Source organism: Mesoplodon mirus (genome assembly GCF_964341445.2).
Source record: "Mesoplodon mirus genome assembly, chromosome: 3".
NCBI classification, from domain to species: Eukaryota; Metazoa; Chordata; class Mammalia; order Artiodactyla; family Ziphiidae; genus Mesoplodon; species Mesoplodon mirus.
The window spans coordinates 49,416,442-49,435,856 of record NC_138978.1 but is presented as its reverse complement, the minus strand read 5'-3'; positions in this window follow the sequence as shown (position 1 = coordinate 49,435,856).

The following is a 19,415-nucleotide window of genomic DNA, read 5'->3' as shown; positions in this document are numbered from 1 at the left end:
GACTTCGCCTTCCAGTGCAGGGGGGTGTGGGTTCGATCCCTGGTCGGGGAGCTAAGATCCCACATGACCTGCGGCCAAAAAACCAAAACATAAAACAGAAGCAATATAGTAACAAATTCAATAAAGACTTTAAAAATAGTCCACATCAAAAAAAAATCTAGGGAAAAAAAAAAAGGATTCCACTGTAGCACAAGCTCAGTGTTCCAAATGATTCGGTTTGCAGATTCTATTTACACACCATGTCCAAGAACATGACTGGACGAGGGTCTGGTGAACAGCTGCTGTCTGCGGGAGGATGTGGAGGCCAGCAGCCCCAGGCCTCGGGGTTGATGTGCCACACAAAGCCAGGCGTCCTCCCAGAAGGGCCACACAGTGTAGAAACTGGAGGCTTCCTGCTCCCACTTTGCAGAAGATTAGCGGGTTCTAGTGAAATGACTTGCTCTGAGCCTGGGTCACTGGACTCCAAAGTCAATGCCCTTTCCACCTTGTTTGCAGACACCTCACACCGGAGGGCAGGGCCAATTGAACAAAGACTGTGCAGCCAGTGGGCTGACAGCAACCTCCTCAAGGTCAGGGTCTCCTCTACTTTGTTCTCCCCTGAAATATCCCACCATCCCTGGCACAGAGTAGGAGCTCATTAATTTTTTGCTGAGGTAGCTCAAGGCTCTCAGCAGGCAGCGGATGCTCCCTTTCCTGTCGCCTGTAAAGAGAATTGTATTTGAAACCTGCTTTTGGCGGCTTCCTCATCAAAGGCCTCCTCTTTTGGGAGGTGGGAGCAAGCTTTCCCTGATGCTCCCCTTGGGGACCCTGGGGTCTCACCTATCAGCAGATGATCAAGCACGTGCACAGAGGGACACGATGTCAACAGGCTGAGGAGGGGGGGCCACTGTCGAGTGTGCAGTGGGTGTGTTTGGATGGAGGTGGGGGACCAAGGAAGCCCTGCAGGCACCTTGGACTTTGCAACAGATGGACCCCGAGGGCAGTCCCTTCTCATCCCACATCCTCCACTGCACTCTTTGAGGCGTCAGCCCCACCCTGGCTTCCTGCCACTTGGAAGGGCTTTTGTCCCTTGTTAATTACCCCCCCAAGAGTTGCCCAAAGCAGCGGTGTCAGCTCCTCCTTCTTCTCAGATGCACCCCCCCACCTTGCTCTGACCAGCTGACAACCAGCCTACCCACATCACCACCACCACCACCAGAGATGCAAAGATGCAGGGGTCAGGGTAAGACAGAGCCTCTTCCAGGTCTTTCCCTCCGAGTTCTTCCTGGGCCAACACCCACCCTTCCCTCCTCCTTCCTTCCTTTCTCTTTTAGGGCAGAAGGGACCATCTTCCTGTCCAGAGAGGACCCTCCCCTGCCCCAGTCAGGCTTCCTCAGGGATCTCCTGCGTCCACGATCTCGTCACCCCCTCTTACCGCCAAATCCCTCATCTCCTGTTATTCTTCTTCTTCCCCACATCGATTTCTCAAGGCTTCTCCACCCCCCAAACCCCTTCCCTCAAGATGGCCCTCTCCCCTTGACTCCCACTCACAGTCTGAACGATAGACAGAACCCGCTGTTTATGCCCTGTACTTCTCCAACCTCAGAAAACTTGGAGTCTGCAAGCACTATTGCCACGAGTGTACATTAGGTCAATTTAGCAGTGTCAACATTTCGAACGGGCACACTCTTTTTTGGGAGGGACCCATCCTTTTTGTGTGTATGTTCGTTTAAAAAGACTTTTACAGGAAAATGGGTTTTTTTTAATGTGAGTAGTTCAAAAGTATATACAGTGAAAAGTTGATCTCCCTCCCATTCCTAACTGTCCCCCTCCACCTTCCCAGGGGCAACCCCTGTTACCCATTGTAGTGGGTCGAACAGTGTCCCCCCCAAAAAAAAGATCTGCCCACTCCTAACCCCTGGTACTTGTGACTGTGTCCTTATTTGGAAAGAAGGTCTCTGCAGATGAGATTAAGCTAAGGATCTCCGAATGAGATCACCTGGGTTTAGGATGGGCCCTAAATCCAATGACTGGTGTTCGAAGAGAAAAGGGAGGGAGATTTAAGACACAGAGGGACACAGGGAAGAAGACCATGTGAACATGGAGGCACAGATGGGAATGATGCATAAACCAAGAAAAGCCAGGATCCACCAGAAGCTGGGAGGGGCAGGAAGGGATTCTTCTTGAGAGGCTGCAGAGGGATGGAGCATGGTCTTGATTTCAGACTTCTGGCCTCCAGAACTGTGAGAGATTACATTTCTGTTGTTTCAAAACACCAATGTTTTTTCCTTGTAATTTGTTACAGTAGCCCTTGGGAACTAGTTAGTATACCCATTTATTGTGTAACTTTTCAGATATGTTTTTATAAAAATACTTTAAAACATTTAACATTTTAATATTTATGACTCATTTTTAACTTTTTATTTACATGGGCAAGGTAGAGAGGGGCCTCTTAGTCTTTTTAGATCCTGGGGTCTCTATCGTCTTACTCCAGCCCTAATCTGCGGGTTATGACTATGTTGGTGCATCTACATCTGCTTCGTCATTTCTCTGGTGGCAGACGATTCCATTCTATGTATGTTCCAATCTCTGACTGATGGGTGTGCCGATTGTTTTCTGCCCTTTGCTGTTACAAACAAAGCAGCAATGCCTCGCCTCATCCATGCCTCTTTGCACATGTGTGAGCCTCTCTGTTTCATAAATTTCCAGAAGTGGAATTTCTATGTAAAAGGCACGTGAATGGGGCTTCCCTGGTGGCGCAGTGGTTGAGAGTCCGCCTGCCGATGCAGGGGACACGGGTTCGTGCCCCGGTCCGGGAAGATCCCACATGCCGCAGAGCGGCTGGGCCCGTGAGCCATGGCCGCTGAGCCTGCGCGTCCGGAGCCTGTGCTCCGCAACGGGAGAGGCCACGACAGTGAGAGGCCCGCGTACCGCAAAAAAAAATAAATAAAAAAAATTAAAAAGGCACGTGAATGTTTGATGCCGATATAGTCCCACCAGCATTGCTTGGGGAATCAATCAGCATAGGCTAGGTTCTGCTTCAGTTACGCACAACCCCCAAATCTCAGTGCTTCAAATGACAAAGGCTTGTTTCTCTCTCACACTGCATGTCCACCGCAGGCTTTGCTCTGGAGCCCTGCTTCAGCCCAGAGCCAGACTGAAGAAGCCACCTTCATCTAGAACTTTGCTAAACCCACCAAAGCAGGAGGGAAGCGGAAGTGGTGAATCGCATGCAGCTTCCACCCAGAGGTGACCCACACCCCTTCCACCCACATTTGTTGATTGACATTTGACTTTATGGCATTTTACTCCATAGGAAATTTTATTTCCTCTGGAGTCAAATTTATGTCTTCTATTTAATGATTTCTAACTTTTGTGCTGTGCTTAGAAAGGCCTCCCCCTTATCAAGATCATATAAAAATTCTCCTTTTTGAAAACATTTAAACCTTGGCTTCAGCTGGAATTTATTTTTGCATAATGAGTGAGGTTATTTTTTGGCAAATGGCTAGCCCATTGCTCCAATACCATTTATTCAATAAGCCACCTTTTCTCCAATGGTTAGAAATGACACCTGATCAGCAACTAAATTCCCTTATGACTTGGCAGCTATCTCTGGCTCTCTGTTCTGCTCCTTTAATAACTCTAGCAGATACCAAAACGTCAAAACATGCATGCATTTGGACCTGGCAAAGTTATTTCTAGGAAGTCATCCCAAGGAAATAGACAAGTGAACGAAGAGGCACCTACTGGTACAACACTTGTTACTGTGAAAACTTGAGAGCAGTTGAAGGGTATGGAGACCCTAACCTGAACCAGCAAGGCCCCCAGTATGTTCACCATCAAAGGACAAGACTTGCGTGGGCCATGGCTCGGGTTGGACGAGGGGTCAAGAACAGGAGCATATTCATTAATAAGAACTTCTGCTGTTGGATGGTTGCATTTGGCTCTTAAAACAGCCCCTGACTCACTAAGGAGTCTCTAGGATAAAAAGCCCAGACATCGGGCTTCCCTGGTGGTGCAGTGGTTGAGAGTCCACCTGCCGATGCAGGGGACACGGGTTCGTGCCCCAGTCCGGGAAGATCCCACATGCCGCGGAGCCCGTGAGCCACGGCCACTGAGCCTGCGCGTCCAGAGCCTGTGCTCCTCAACGGGAGAGGCCACAACAATGAGAGACCCGCATACCGCAAAAACAAAAAAAAAAAGCCCAGACATCGCGTGGCAGGGTGGGACATTCTCATCTGGTCCCATGGGAGCTCCCACGGCCACAGGTCGATTCACTTAGCTCTCTCCTTCCAGCATTACTGTCTTCTGGAATAAAACTGTCACTTTGATCTGCCACGGTGTCATACTTTCATTCGCTCTCACTGAATTCTTCTATTGGTTCAGCAACCCAAATATCCATCAATATGGAGGGACAAATTTTAGACTATACACACAGTGGAATATTTTGCAGCTGTTAAAAACAATGACATAGATGTTTATATATTGATATGGAAAGATGTCCGAATTCAATCACTTTTAAAAAGTAGGTTATGATCTCATTTCCATAAGATGGTTACGTATGTGTATATAATGTTTACCTCTGCATAGACAAAACAAAATCGAGGTTATAGACCCTGAACTGAATTCAAGGGGACTCTCAATGTCTGTGTTCCATGTTCGGAATTGTGATAGATAGATAGATAGATGATAGAGTGGTCAGAGAAGACGTCAGTGAGAAGGGGACACTGGGAGAAAGGAGCTGAGGGAATGCGCCATATGGACATGAGGTGGGGGAAGAACACCCCAGACAGAGGGAACAGTGGGTGCACAAGCCCAGCCACGGAAGGGACAAGCCAGGAGGGACCAGGAGGCAGCGCAGTAACCGCCGGGCTGGGGTGCAGATCCAGTAGAAGGGTGTAGCCCATTCTGGGGACTCTGGCTTTTGTCTTGTAAGGTGGGAAGCTAAGGCAGGCTTTGATCAGAAGAGTGAAATGCCCTGATGGTTTAAAGGATTGCTCTGACTGCTGGTTAGAAAAAAGATGGCAGGGGGCGAGACCAGAAACAGAGAAAGCAGCCAGGGGACTGTGAGCCACTGCTAGTGGCTTGGACCGGGGCATCAGTGGGGCAGTGAGAGTGGTTGGATTCTGGGTGTATTTTGAAAATAAAGCCTGTTGCATTTGCCGACCATTTAGATGTGAGTCTGAGAAAAAGAAGTGTGAAGGTTCCCAGTTTTGGCCGAGGCTACTGGAAGGACGGGGCTGTCATTAGGCAGCTGGGAAGTCCAGGGGGAGAGGCTTAGCAGGGCAGCTGCGGGGTTCTGGTTGCCCCTGTCTGGACCATTCACCAGACAACCAAGACACTACATCAGCAGTGTGGCATGTGACCTGAGCTCAGGGAGACGCTCGGCTGGAAGTTGCCAGCATATCGATAATATTCAAAGCCACCGACTCGCAGAGATCACTAAGGGAGTGTGTCCAAGAAGAGGAAGTGACCAAGCGGGTCAAATGCAACCCACAGGTCAAGTAAGGTGAGGCCGGAAAATTGATTTAACAGATCAGGTGATGGGATCCGAAGGTCCCATCAGGTTTAGCACCAGAATGGTCTGAATGAAGAGGGTTCTAGGGAGAATGCAGGAAGAGGAACTGAGATAGCCAGAGAGTACGGACAGCTCCTTTAAGGAACTTTCTTATAAAGGGAGCAGGAAAGTGTTGTGGACAGAGAGAGTAGGAGGACCAAGAAAGCTTTTTTCCCCTAGATGGGAACCGTGAGAGCAGGCCAATGGGCAGAGGAGGGAAGCTGGCAACCAGAAGGTGAGGGGTGGGAATTTCTTAGGTGGGTGGGAAGGGATGTTTTCTGGTGCAGTGGAGACAGGGCACAAACACTTTATCCTAATAGGTGGGGGGGGGGGGGTGGAGAAGGGGGCAGAGGTACAGCCAGGTTGGTGTGGAATGGGAGCTGCTGGGGGCCTCTCTTTACTGTATGTGTTTTCTCATGGAAATAGGAGGCACGGCATCAGCTGGAAGGAAGGATGGGGGAAGGTTTGGAGGTGTGAGGAGAAAGGGGAAGGGAGATGTAATCGAGGCAGTGTCTCTGGGGGCTTGAGGGCGGAGGCTCCCAGTGTAGGTCGCTCAATCCATGGACCCCCACCACGCTTCCATTTCCTCATGTAAAATCCAAGTGACTATAGAACCTGCCTCACAGAATTTTTTGAAAATTAAATGAATTGGTATTCATAACATGCTTAGAATATTACCTGCAAAGTAGAGGTGTTATATTTTTAATTAAAACAAAAACTAAAATAAATGAGTTGGGAAGAGTGAAGAAAACATGTGGGTTTGCAGGACAGTCTCAAGGGCCCACTGGAGGTTTGTGGTTGATAATGAAGTGAAACCAGAAAGCATGTATGTTGAATGCTTCCCTCTTGCTGTGTGCTCAGCCACCTGGGTACTCAGCCACCTGGGTGCGGGAGTGGAGCTGGTGGACAGCGGGGTCTAAGCAGGATTGGGTTTTGGCCTGTGATTACAATAAAGAGTGGGGCAAGGGAGTCAAGGGTGTGAGCAGATAGAAGGCTGGACCTGGAAGCCTCAGGTGTGCAGAGCTGAGACACAGGAGGAGGTGAGTGACAGGCAGAGGTGAGAAGGGGGCCGTCAACAGCAGGTGTCAGTGAAGGATGCAGGAGTTGGGGGTGGGCTGGGAAAAGGGAATGTGGTGATCAGAAGGTAGGGTGTTTGGAATTGAGATTCTAGAGGAGATAGAACTACCGGTAGCGACAGGGTCAAGAGCATAGCTGTGGGAGTGAGTGGCTGAGAGGAAGTAGAGGTGAGGTCTTTGGAGGTAGAAGAAGTGAAAGCCCAGGGCATGTTGGAATCACCCCCGCAGGAGAACGTGTCTGTATGCTCAGTCTCCAGTACGTAAAGCATGTAATCTGATGACAGGAGCTTCTGAGACAGGCTGGCACCTGGGACCCTTTGCTGCAGTGCTTGCACCTAGACAAACATCTCCTCAAGCAGCAAAATACAAAGACACTATAAGGGACTAAAAATAACTGCGTGCATGTGCAGCTGGGGCAAATTATGGGCAGCAAGATACAAAAAGACCAAAAAGACCAACTGCCACTTCTGAAGAGCCGGGAGAAAAGCAGGGGGTCGGGGGGAAAAAAAGCAGGGCACTGCGCATGCCCCCTGCACACACCACCACCAAGGGGGTCGGCAAACCACCTAAGCTACCCCTCTGGCCAGACCCCTGGACACACCCCTACCCTCGCCCCATAGAAGGAACCAGCTTGCCGCCCCCCACAGTGAGCGAGCGAGCTAGGGAACCTGTTACTTGTTCTCACTCCCCTCTGCTGCTGCAGGGGCCCCAATAAGCCTGGCCTGAATTTCTTGTCTGGCCTCTGATCAACTTCTGTCCATTAAGGAGGCCAAGAACCCTGGTCAGTAACACTTCGATGGTGTGTATGTATGCAGGACAGGACAGTGATCTGGAAGAGGCCGTGAGGAGCAAGGAGGGCCCCACCCCACCTCAGGCTCCAGGTAAAGGAGAGGAAATCGAGGGAGCAGTGTCTTGGGGGACAGGGATTTTCGGCAAAGCAAGAAGAGGAAGGAATGTTTGAGAGGCGTTTGAGGACAAGGCGGTGGTGATGGACCAGGATTTCAAGAGCACAGTGAAGGATTTCAGGAAAGGAGGAAGGCAGGAACTAGGGAGGGGCTGGGCCCAGGGAAAGAGGTGTGTCTCCCAGAAGTTTCCAGTGCCTTGCGAGCAGTGGCTGTGTCTAGCTGGGCCAGCAGAGGGCGCCCAGCACCCAGCGTGAGAGCCCACGGCCTAACCACCAAGGCCAGGCAGAGCCCAGACTTCGTTGGCGACCTGCTCCAGCCCCTGAGATGAAGCAGACCCTGCCCTGCCCTCAGGGAGCCCAGAGCAAGGCAGGTAAGAGCTCAGGCCTCTGTGATGAGAGGCAGGAGGAGACAAGTCACACAAGGAAGAGAGAGGCTGGGTTCTGTGGGACCCAGTCGATGGGTACTGGATCCAGGCAGGCTTCCTGGAGGAGACAACTTTGAATTTGTGGTCCAGTTGTAATGGGGACATGTCTAGAAAGCAGTGCATGGCTCAGCTGGAGACGTTGGGACAGGAGCCTAGTTTGTTTTTGTTTTTGTTTTTTTGCGGTACGCGGTCCTCTCACTGTTGTGGCCTCTCCCGTTGCGGAGCACAGGCTCCGGACGCGCGGGCTCAGCGACCATGGCTCACGGGCCCAGCCGCTCCGCGGCATGTGGGATCTTCCCGGACCAGGGCACGAACCTGTGTCCCCTGCATCGGCAGGCGGACTCTCAACCAGGGAAAGTACCTTTCCCTGCGCCACCAGGGAAGCCCAGGAGGCTAGTTTTTAATGTTTCCCTTGAGGCCAGGGAAAGGTACGGCCCCTTCCGGTGGATGGAGGGGTCCTGGGAGTTCTGAACAAAACAGAGTGGTGACTAGAGTGCCAGCCTCAGTTATGCTTTCACTTGCTCCAAAAGGCCCCCCTCAGGAACTACTCCAGGCTCTCGCCATCCATGAGCCTCCACTGCCCCCTCCCCCTCTTCCTGCCTGCACTTCATGGAGGAAATGAAGGCCAGTGGCACCCACCTCCTGCACTACCTCCGCACCACGCACCAGCTCTGTCCCTGCAGGTTTAAAGGGAGAAGGTGTCCAGCAGATTGAGGGACCCATCCATTCCCCTGGCCTCCTCCAGGAACTGTGCTCTGACATTCTGTCTCCATCTTGTCCACACCAAGGCTTGCCAGCCTCGGAGATGCTCAGAGCTCTTCCACCCTGAAGATAAATGAATGAATAAACAGAACAAAGGCCCCTCTATCACTTTACATGTGCCAGCTACTGTTTTAGAAGCTGGGTTGCATCACTGAACAAGGTAGACAAAACTCCTGCCCTCATGTCGCCCTCACTCTTGGAGGGTAAAACATAAGAAACCACTAAGTCAAGTGTGCAGTATGTGAGGTGGTGACAAGAGGCCTGGAGAAAAGTGAAAAGGGGAGGGCTGCGGGGAGAGCTGCACTTTTAAACAGGGAGGTCCAGGAGGGTCAGCCCCTACGCTACTCCTATGGCTTACGGCACACCTACCGCCTCCCCTACGCCCTGCCCACTGCTCTGCCTCAGTCTCCTCAGCCCTGCTGTGCTTCTCCACTAACCCGAGGACCACCGGCATCGGAGCTGTGGGGTGGGGGCAGGGAACCAGTCTGTGAGAAGGGCCGATTCCTCGGACTGACCCGGAATCTCTAGGAACATGCCCAGGAATGTGCATTTCATGAGCTCCCCAGGAGATTCTGAGGTAGCCCAAAGCCTGGGAGCCACAGATTTACTCCCTGAAGATGTAGCACTGCTTAGAGTGGTCCAGATTGCCCAGTTCCACTCTGCAGCCGCCAGGCAGATCCATGCCTCTGTGCACACTGTTCCCTTCTGGAATGCCCTTCCCAGCGTTCTTCACCTAATAACTCATACACATCCTTCAAGACCCACTCAGAGTCACCTCCTCCAGGCAGTACTCCCAGAACAAGCAGGCCTGGGTAGCAGATGGGCAGGGCCCAGGGCTGGGATCCAAGGCACCGTTCTAATCCCAGTTCCACCACTAAACCCATGGTGTGACCCTGGGTGAATCACCGCTCCTCTCCAAGCCCCAGATGATTCATCAGTAAACTAGTAACAATAATTCCAACCTCAGCAGGGAGACCTGAGGCCACATGAGATGACACATCTGAAAATGCTTTATAGCACAAACAGAGGAGAGTGCTTCATCACATTAGACACGCATGGAGGGAGAGGGCAGCCGGGGGCTGTAAATGGTCGGATGGCAGCGCCCCCTCCGCACAAACACCCAACTGTATCATGGACTGGCAATTTGGATCCAAAAGACCCCAAGGACATGCACCCAGTTGGCATCAAGTACTGCCCTGAGGTCTGGGGTGAAAGGAAAGAATCCGCAGCAGCCCCAGGGACCCAGACAGGTGGGAGTGGGGACCAGGAAGAATGTGCCATTGGCAGCTTCCCAGTCACTAGCCCTCACCCCCAGGCCAAAATATCTCCATCACCTGCTCGTCAGGGTGTTAGTGGTGCAGGGAAGGCAGCCATCTGAGCCCAGGGGGAGGAGCCCAGAAGCCCTGAAACGCAGCGCGGCAACAGTCACCTCCATCCCCTCCCAGGCCTCGCATCAGCCACGCAAGGCACGCAGGCAGGGCTGCTAGCCCCTTATGGGGTGAGGAAACTGAGGCCAGGGAAGATCCTACAGGGAAAAAGAGGTGGAGTCTGGCCCCCCTTCCCTAGACAGGGAAGATCAAAGTGGTCCCTGGGAGGAGTTCCCTGGTGGTCTCATGGTTAGGATTCTGTGCTCTCGCTACTGTGGGCCGGATTCAATCCCTGGATGGGGAACTGAGATCCTGCAAGCTGCACAGCACAGCCAAAAAAAAAAAAAGTGCTCTCTGGGAAGAGGTCGGGCAGCACTGACTGGCACCCCGTTATTTCATTGGGGAAAACCGAGGCTCAGGTAGGTGGCTTGAGCTTCATAACTCAGAGGGTGAAGGAGGCAGAAGGAAAGAGGAGGCAGGAAAGGAAGAGAGGGAAGAAAACTGGAGTCACCGGGATGTCAAGCTGCTCCAGACCGGTCTATCCCATTCTAAAGAGAAGGTGGAAAGCTAGTACCCAGATTCCTCACCCAAGGGAATGCTGGTATAAACCATCCTCGTGGTCCAGTCTCCTTCCTCCCATCCCAGGAAAAAACCCTGCTGCCCTTAAGCGTCCCTGGTGCTCTCTCTGCCCCCGCTGCTCCAGGGCAGTTTCCTCTGATGCATCTCTGCAGGCACTACCTCCTGGGTGAAGATCAAATGAGCCAGCACATGTGCGTGACTGAGGAGGGCACTGCCGAGCACACAGAACAATGCTGGCTGTTGTCCCGACTGCCGTGTCCGCAGGCAGCGCAGCTGCGACCCTGGACACGTTTGCCAAGAAAAGGATCAGCAGTGCTCCCTTAGTGCGGTTTCCCTTTCATTCTCTGCTGGCATTTTTTCCTTCTTTCCTCTGCTTTCCCCCAGGGTCACTTTCACAGAGATAATCCCAGGTTTGTTGTGGGAAGAGATGGCAAGGCCACTTGGGGTAAAGGTGTTTATAGCCAATACAGGTGCTGCCCGACCGTCAGCCCCACCTGCAGACCCCACGGCTGCCCCGTCCTCCTGGGGCCTCATGCCCAGATCCCAGCGTGGCTCTTCCTCCAGGTCATCCGGTCATCAGCCTGGAGCTGGCTGAGAACCTGCTTGGCAGGCCCATCAGCGGAGAAGGCCTGGGCCCTAATCTGAGGGTGAGGGTGGACTGTCCTTTGGGAGATGAGGGACATGCCTCTGCCAGGAACACGGGGTCTGGCCTCAAAGCCCAGAGGGAGAGGTGGGGCGTTCAGGGCTGCAGCAGGGGGAGGACACGAGAGCCACAAGGGTGTGGTCCAGCCCCTCACAGCCACACTGGGGACCTTTTGAGGTTCACCTCTCCTCACAGAGCCTCAGGTTTTCATGTTTCCCTGGCACCATGGCATCTGTCCTGCCCCCCTCAGGAGGTTAAAATCATACACTGTTTTGGATGGGACCTGTGTAGGTGAAGTCCAGCCTCCCCGTGGGGGCTTGAATCTGTTCCACAGGTGGCCATTGAGCTTCCCTTGAATTCAGGGCTCAGATAGGAGTGACCCCTGGAGGCCCAATGTTTTATTTATTTTTTAAAATAGAACTAACATCATTATTACATTTTCCTAAATGTAAAATTGTTATTTTCTGATCATTATTTACACGTTCATTATATAAATTTCAAAAAGAAGAATCTCATCACCCAGAGATAATCACTTCAATTTCTTTCTATTCATACTTGCACATAGATAAAGGATCATATTCTGTACCTGTTGGGAGTGAGTTCAGCTGCAAGCACAATAACTTAAATAAGTAGCAGTTAAATGTTCTTACATAGCTAGAAGACCAGTAGTTGCTGGCTTTGGTTCACCACTTTACAGGTCCAAAATCCCTATGATTCTTTTAGCATTTCTCTCGTGGTTGCAAGACAGCAGCTGCAGCTCCAGCCACTGCATCTGTATTCAACGCCAGCAAAGCTAATCAAGTCTGCCTTTTTTTTTTTTTTTTTGCAGTACGCGGGCCTCTCACTGTTGCGGCCTCTCCCGTTGCGGAGCACAGACTCCAGACACGCAGGCTCAGCAGCCATGGCTCACGGGCCCAGCCGCTCCACGGCATGTGGGATCTTCCCGGACTGGGGCACGAACCCGTGTCCCCTACATCGGCAGGCGGACTCTCAACCACTGCACCACCAGGGAAGCCCACGTCTGCCTTTTTAATAAAGAAAGTAAAAGCTTTTTCAGAAGTGACTCCAACAAATTTCTTTTCAGGTCTCGTTGGCCAGAACTGTCAATAGAGAATAGGATTGTCGTAACTGGCTTTGGGTCAATCATAATTGATCGCCTGGGTGTAGACATGTGATCCCTCCAGACAAAATCAAGGAAGGAGGGAATTAACAGTGTTTGCTGCGTTCCGCTTTATAATGTGTCTTTTAATCAATTATATATCATGAACATCTTTCCACATCAAAAAATACAGGGGTATAGGGAAAAGGGGGATATTGAAAGAAAGAAAGTAGAATGGTGGTTGCTGGGGAGCAGGGAGGGGAGAATGGGGGTTACTGTTTAATGGGTACAGAGTTTCAGTTTGGGAAGATGAACCTGGAGATGGGTGGTGGGGATGGTTGCACGGTAACGTGAATGTACTAAACAGAACTGTACACTTGAAAAGGGTTAAGATGGTAAGTTTTATGATATGTGTATTTTACCACACTAAAGAAGTACAGACTCAGTTATTCGTTTAATAACTGTTTGCTGAGGGCCCACAGGAACTGAAGTCAGCACCAAGGACATAATATTGAACATAATAAACAGAGTCCTGGCCTTCACGGGGCTTAACATTGGATGGGGAATGCGGAAAGTCATCCGAGAAATTCACAAGTAAATGTGAAACGGCAATGATCACATATGCTACCAAGGAGAGGTCGGGGAAGGGGGTGTGATTCAATCAGTAGGGTCCCCATTTTAACAGCCGTACACCATTCCCTCGCAGAGCTGCTGCATCGTTATTTCAACAAATCTCCTATTGCTGGATGTTTAGATTCTTTCCACACTTGAGCTGTCATAAACACTGCCACAGTAAACACCCTTCCCAAAGTCCATCTTGGTGCACCTGTCTGATTATTTCCTTGGGATAGGTTCCTACGTGTGGAAGTGTGGAATCTTGGGGCAGCCCACGTGCCGAGGCACTTAGCCTACATTGCCATACGCCTCCCCCCAGAAGCTCATATCATTTCTATTCCCACCAGCAATGTAAGAAATCACCCTGTTCCTCCACATTCTGCCAACAGCGTCTGTTATCATCATCTTTGTAAAACGTTGCCAGTGTTACGGGGTGAAACATGGTTTCTTGCTGTTTTCATTTCCGTTCCTTTGATGATTCCTTTGATTGACCATGTTTTCATTTGTTTCTTCTCTGGGGTCACAGATCTTTCCTGTGAGTGAACTCCTTTTCTTTGCCTGTCTGATTTTTAGCGCTCTCTATATGAAGGATTGTGACCTCCGTCTGTCAGATGCTGCCGCCACTCTTTGGGCGGCTCTGTGTGTTCCAAGGTCCTCCTCCTTGGGAGACTGTAGCTGTGTACTTGTCATCCAGCCCACTGGGGCTCTCCCACTTGCTGCAGGGTGGCATCCACAGCCCTTCCTGGTCAAGTCCCCACCTACCCACCCGTGTCCTCTCTAGCCGTCCTCCCCATCTATCCTAAGCTCTGCTCACACCTACCCCTGGGTCACTCCGCAAACATGGTGGGGTGATTCCGGGCTCCCTGCCTTTGTCTAGGCTGCTCTCCTCTCCCTTTCTCCCCTCAGGACGTAGCTCGGTGCAAGTCTGAGAAGCTCTTGCTGACTCTCCAGGTGGGGTCAGACCCCTACTGTGCCTCCCTCTGCCCAGCACTGACCACTCTGACCTGTTACTCTTTACTCTGCAGCTACCCCAGGGGAGGGGGGCTCCAGCTAGATAGGCATGGGTCAGACACATCTCTCTGCCCCCAGTGCCTGGCACAGGGGGTGGCACCAAGCAGGTGATTAGAGAGTGCTTGTGGCCAGAATGAATGAATGAATGAATGAATGAATGAAATCGACCTCTCCCTGTCTCCAGGCTGGCAGACTAGGCATCCAAAGCCTGCTGTTGCCCACCTACCCTCCACCCCAGGTCTGCTCTCATCAGGGTTAATGTGAGGATATGCAGGTGGCTTGGGAGCATTCACCATCTGCAGAATCACCTATGGGGCCAGTTATCTGACCTGGGCACTTACTGGGTCCCTTGGACCCTCACCTGCCCTTCCCCTGGGCTCTCTCTGAACCGAACACTGCCTTGACCAGGGCTCTGGTGACTTGGATAGAAGATCCAGCCTCTGCCACATAGTCCCCTGCTCTGCTGGGCTGGTCTTGTGGTCAGCAGTGAGGAATCTGGGACATTGGCTCCACCAAGCTTCAATCCTGACCTAGCACCCACCCAGCTTCCCCTCCACAGTGGAAAAAACCTTTCCCATGTCAGGTTGGGAACTGGAACCCTGCCACAGGCCGCGAGCTAGCTTTCTTGCCACGAGTATGTGCCCTTCCATTCTCTTTTGCACATATTAACCAGAATACGTCCTCACCATTCCTTTCTTCATGTCACTCCTCTGCTCAAGAACCACCAGTGGATCCCACTTGCCCATCAGATAGAATGTGAGCTCTGCAGTAGGAATTCAAGAAGTCCTGTGACCAAGCTCCAGCCTCATTCTCTGACTCCGTCCACCATCACTCCAGCCAGACTAGCCTCCTCCAGGTTCTTAGGACCACATCTTCCTCCTTCTTTCCTATGGAACTTTGCCTGCACCATGCCTTCTGCCTGAGATACACTTGTCCTTTCGTCTTACCCATCTAATTCCTGGCTTGCCACCCCCACCTTCTCTGGGCCATCTTCCAACCGTTCCAGTCCTTGATAACTTGTTTAAAAACAAAAGACTAAGTCCTTCTGCACTTTAGAATGACTTGGCTTGGCTTATTCACATCTCAGACCATCCCAGACCTCTCTGGGGGTATTTTAGGACACTGCACTTTTAAAACTTCCCAGGAGAGTCTGACGCCACCAGCCCAGCTGGGTCCATTGACCTGCATTTGGGAAGTGCTAATAATACAGTGCTTGGATGCCCACCTCAAGTCTACACTGGCTCCTGATGTCTACACATCGTGCACATTCCCTTCTACTCTGCAAATGGTAATGATAAAAACTACCGTTTACTGAGGGCTCACCAGGCACACTCTGAGCACTCGATATGCGTCATCTCATCTAATCTTCATATGCGATTAGGTAGATATTATTAACCTCACTTTACTGATAAAGAAATTGAGGACCAGAGAGGGTAAGTCTCTTGGCCAAAGTCACACAGTTTGCCAGGGGAAGCCCAGTCCCAGACTCAGGACTGGTTATGCCAAAGCCAGAGCTCCTCATCCCTGTGCTATGTGGTCTGTGTAACGCGGCCACGAGCCTTCAGGGTGGCCACGTGGTTCAGTTCAATTTGGGTCAGTTCCATCCTCTTGCACCAGCACTATTGCCACTTGCTTTTGCTAAGTCCTGGGGATAGAAAAATGGGTAGGCAGAGGCCCCTGTCCCTGAAGGACATCCCAGTCCAGGTGAGGAGACCAGCACACACACAGTCACGTAAGCAGCGCTGGGACCAGAGCAGGGCACACCCTTTGGGAAGGACACAGAAGAGAGGGTGGGATGCGGATGGGTTCTGCCCCAGGAGGGAGAGCAAGGCCAGTTCAGGCTCCAGGCAACTGGTGGAATTTGAGCCTTGAGGGATGATAGAGAAGTGGAGGAAGGGCATTAAGCAGATGGAGTCAAGGGTCAAGTTTCCAGTGGCTATGGCACTGGAGGAAGTGGTGGACAAATTGGCTGAAAAGAACCTCAAACTTCAGGCTGAGGAGTCTGGGCTTATCCCGTGGGAAATAGGGAGTCATGGAAGGTGTGGGAGCAGGTGTGTGTCTGACCTAAGCACCAGCAAAGGGAAAGACACAAGTAGATGCTCAGTGCAACCTTGCTGCCTGAATTATTGAAGTGTGTCTTTCTCCTGTTCTCACTAGGGTTGGAATCACCTGGGACTACTGGACGAATCCTGCCAAAAGTGGAAGGCCCTACAGCTTCATCTCTTCTCCCCCATTTAGCCCTTCTCTGGGAGGATGGGCAAATTATTCAACCTCTGAGAGCCTCCATTTCCTCAACTGTAACGTGGGGACGCACACAAACCTTGCAGATTTTGAGGGTGAAATGAGAAATGTGCAGGTGAGCACAGCACAGTAGGTGATTATGGATCTTGCTACATGTGTGGACCAGGTGGCATTGGAGGAAGAGCACAGGCTCCAGAGCCCATACTGGAATCCCAGCCCAGGCCCTGGGATGCCCATCTCTCAGGGCTGGTGGGAGGGTTCCATTCAGGGAGCACCCGATACTTAGCAGACGCTCAGCACTTTGTTTGCTTCTTCGTCTGCCCAGGCACAAGTAATCCTGCTTCTTCTCCCTGCCCCTTAGCTCCCTGTCGCTTGCTGTCAGTTCCTCTGCCCCTGAGCACCTGGCACACCATAGATGTTCTGTACTCTTTGCAAAGAGCTTCCACACACATCCTCTCCCTGGTGAATCCACTCACCCGCTGTCCCATTTATAAGGGGGACAGAGTTAATCCCCACTGTGCAGGTGAGGAACTGAGACCCGGAGAGGGAAGGAAGAACACAGACGCTGTTCAAGCACCTATGATGTGTTGGAAGCATCAACCCATTAGTTCTTCATGGCATCCTGAGAGGCAGGTATTATCCTTCCCACTGCATAAATGTGGATGTTGAGGCTCAGAGAGGGGCAGTGACTTGTCCAAGGTCACACAGCGAGGAACTGGCAGAGGCTGAGTGCAAACCCAAGTCTCTCTGACTCCAGAGTCTGGGATTTAGAGCAAACATTTGCAATGTGGAGTCGACGGATCTGTCCCCTAGGGCTGTTGAGAGAACTAAATGGGGTAATCGGTGTGAGGGTGACCAGCACCCTGCTTAAGGACCAGGAGTAGAAGTGGAATCTCGTCTACCTCCCTCTAATCGTATAGAGAACAGGGACAGAAGTCCGGGGAGGGTCACCACAGGCCCAAGGTCACAGCAAGCAATCACAGAGCCCAAGCTCACTGCCGCCAGGATCACTCCCAGTAAAGGACAGGGGCCATCCCTCCCCAGAGAGCGGAAACTTCCCAAAGTCCCTCTGACCTGACGGGAGGGTGGAAGGAACAGGAATTTCTGCCATGGTACACCAATCGGAGCCTGGGGCTGAGAGCTGGAATCCCAGGGTTTGCCAAGGCCATTCCACCAGGCCCTTGTGGCACCGCCCCTGCCCCCGGAGACCTGCATGAAGAGAGGGGCCATCCCAGGGGCCCATGTCCTTACAGGATTGAAAGTTGGCAAGGTCAAGGGAACAGAGCCCAATGGAGGTGGCAAATCAGAGAGTTGGGATGGTTGGAACTGAACAGAAGAGCAGCCGCAGACTCTTCTTTTCAAATGAAATCCACAGCACATTCTGCTCCCCAGCTGCACCAATCCACAGTCACCAGCAGGCCCCAGAGGAGCAGCGAGGCTGAGAAAGAAAAGCAGCCTGACAGCCAGGAGCCGGCCGGGCCCTCACCGCTGCGCCCCGCTGGTCTTCTGATGAAGTCGAACAATTTCACAGAATATCAGCATCAGACAAGGCACTCTGTGACCATGATGGGTCAAGACAAATCCAGACCACCAGTGGCTACGGCTGAGCATAGCAAACAGGAACATTGTCCAAAGTACGTCAGTGACCACACAACCCTCTCCTGGCTGGAGCATGATTGCTGCTTCTTTGCCAATTGCATCCTTAGCTTGGTCTCCGACATAGGATTGATTAAGATGCCCTGCCATGGATTAGCCCTGCTTCTCAACAGCATCCAGTCTGGAGCCCACTTCCTCAGACCCTCCCCCAAGTCACCTCACACAAGCCCAAATCCCATATAAGTCCTTTCTCACACCCTCTTACAGAGACACCTCATAGCTCCCATGGGGTTTCTCTCCTCACTGCAATGAGCAACAAACCCAACTATTAACCACAGGCAAGCTGCTGGTGATCTTCACCTGCAGGGCACCAGCAGATGGATCTCATCAAATCCCCCACCGCCCCCTGCCGTCACCACCACCACCTAACGCTGCAAAAGGCAAAGCCCAGGATCCACCACCTCCCTCCCACAGGTGAGGAAAGTGAGGTCCAAGCCCAAGGTCACAGAGTAGGGTGAATATATAGTTTATCGTCCCAAGGGGATACTTTCGAGGGTGAAAGGACACACTACTACTAACTAGGCAGGGACAGTGGGCCTAAACCAGGACTGTCCCAGGCAGGCCAGGCGAGTGGTCTCCCAATCAAGCAGCAAGAAAGCGGGGGAGCCGGATGGGGGTCGAAGCCTGGCCCGGCCATCTCTGTCCCTGCGCCCTCCCGGGCACAGGGTTCTCTCTGTGGACGGGCCTGGCAGCCAGAGACTCCTGGTTCTCTGCTGAGGTCTGGGGGTGCCCTGCAGTGTGATGCCTAGGCGTGGGCCACACCCAAGTTTCCACACACACAGCTGTCCCAGCTGTCTACGCCACCGTGTTTGGTGTTGGCTTTCCAGAGAGTCCCCTCAACTCTCTGGATGCCTCGTTTATCCTGCCCAGAGGGGGACTGGGAGCGTGGGAGGGGTTCACATAAAAGCATTTGCAGGTGAATGAAGGTGACCGCTCTAAACACTGAAAACTTTTTTATTTTAGCCTTTCACACTGGTGTTCTTTCCGACGCGGGTCACCCCTTCCCTGCGTGAGTGAGCAGAGCACAGGAACGGGCCGTGAGCAGGAACATCTGTTACAGCAGAGGCTTTCCTACAGGAGGTAGCAATGACCCAGAAAGGAGAGGGAGGGGGTCCCAGGGCTGTGCCCTTCCCTTGGCCGTGACCCCAACCCTGACCCAGAGGCCCAGCCCAGGTGAAGACCAGCCCTCCCAGGAGGCCCAGGCTGCAAGCTCTGAACGTGGACACGTAGGATGAGGTAGTGCCACCATCCCTTTGATGGGGCCCAGAGGGGTTTTGCAGAGATCAGCCTAAGAAAAGCGTCACTTGGTGATGCTATCATACGGTGATACCTCCAGGGGCTGCTCAGGCATCTGGAGCTATTTGTCCCTGCGCTCAATGGCCCCAACGGTTGTGTGAGTGTCACTCTGCTGCCTCTGGTGTGACAGTTCTTAACTCTTCTGTTCCCACCTCAGTTTCTGCTCTGCATTCTGTGCTAACTTACAAGACACCAGGCTCAGTGG